Source organism: Procambarus clarkii, chromosome 57 (assembly GCF_040958095.1).
Source record: "Procambarus clarkii isolate CNS0578487 chromosome 57, FALCON_Pclarkii_2.0, whole genome shotgun sequence".
NCBI lineage: Eukaryota > Metazoa > Arthropoda > Malacostraca > Decapoda > Cambaridae > Procambarus > Procambarus clarkii.
In genome coordinates, this window is record NC_091206.1 from 1,537,913 (window position 1) to 1,539,116 (window position 1,204).

Below are 1,204 nucleotides of genomic sequence, written 5' to 3' on the forward strand. Positions count from 1 at the left end.
GTATCACGATATGTCAGTTGGCCTTCAAATCTCAGAATTTCGCATAATATTGCATTTTAAGCAAGTTTTTTTGCATTTTGTTTCGTACGAAAAATCATCGAATTTAGCAATATTTTGACGTTTATTATCTCCTTTTCCTTTATGTGATTTAAACAAAATATCATCGAATTAGGCAATATTTTGCCGTTTTTTCAAGTTTTTGTGAGTTTTCAGTTTATTGTTATTAATTCATTAGATATACGATAAAAAGGATGCAAACACATAATTGATTAGATAATAACCTTAAATACTTCATTTTCAATCATCTATTTGTTTCTCGTTAAAATACTGAGTAAGATATTGAAAAGGGGAGAAGTTCGGTTTTTATTGCATATATCGACGTTTCAGCCGGATTAGAGCGGTTTTACGTGTATATCTTCCATCGGTAATATAAACGGAAAATCAGGAACATTTTAGTTAATTCTTATGAAAACACATTGGTTTTTATCATTTGTATTGGAAACAACATTGTCACATGTCTTTTCTTGGATCTAAATAATACGAAACCTCGCTCTATGATTTGAAGTTAAAATCCTCAAATATGGTAAAATAGTGACTTTTTTCACGTTTTTAATGTAGTTTGATATTACGTAAATATATTCATTTTTACCAATATTTCGATACTATTTCATGTAGTATCACGATATGTCAGTTGGCCTTCAAATCTCAGAATTTCGCATAATATTGCATTTTAAGCAAGTTTTTTTGCATTTTGTTTCGTACGAAAAATCATCGAATTTAGCAATATTTTGACGTTTATTATCTCCTTTTCCTTTATGTGATTTAAAGAAAGTATCATCGAATTAGGCAATATTTTGCCGTTTTTTCACGTTTTTGTGAATTTTCAGTTTATTGTTATTAATTCATTAAATATACGATAAAAATGATGCAAACACATAATTGATTAGATAATAACCTTAAATACTTCATTTTCAATCATCTATTTGTTTCTCGTTAAAATGCTGAGTAAGATATTGAAAAGGGGAGAAGTTCGGTTTTTATTGCATATATCGACGTTTCAGCCGGATTAGAGCGGTTTTACGTGTACATCTTCCATCGGTAATATAAACGGAAAATCAGGAATATTTTAGTTAATTCTAATGAAAACACATTGGTTTTTATCATTTGTATTGGAAACAACATTGTCACATGTCTTTTCTTGGAT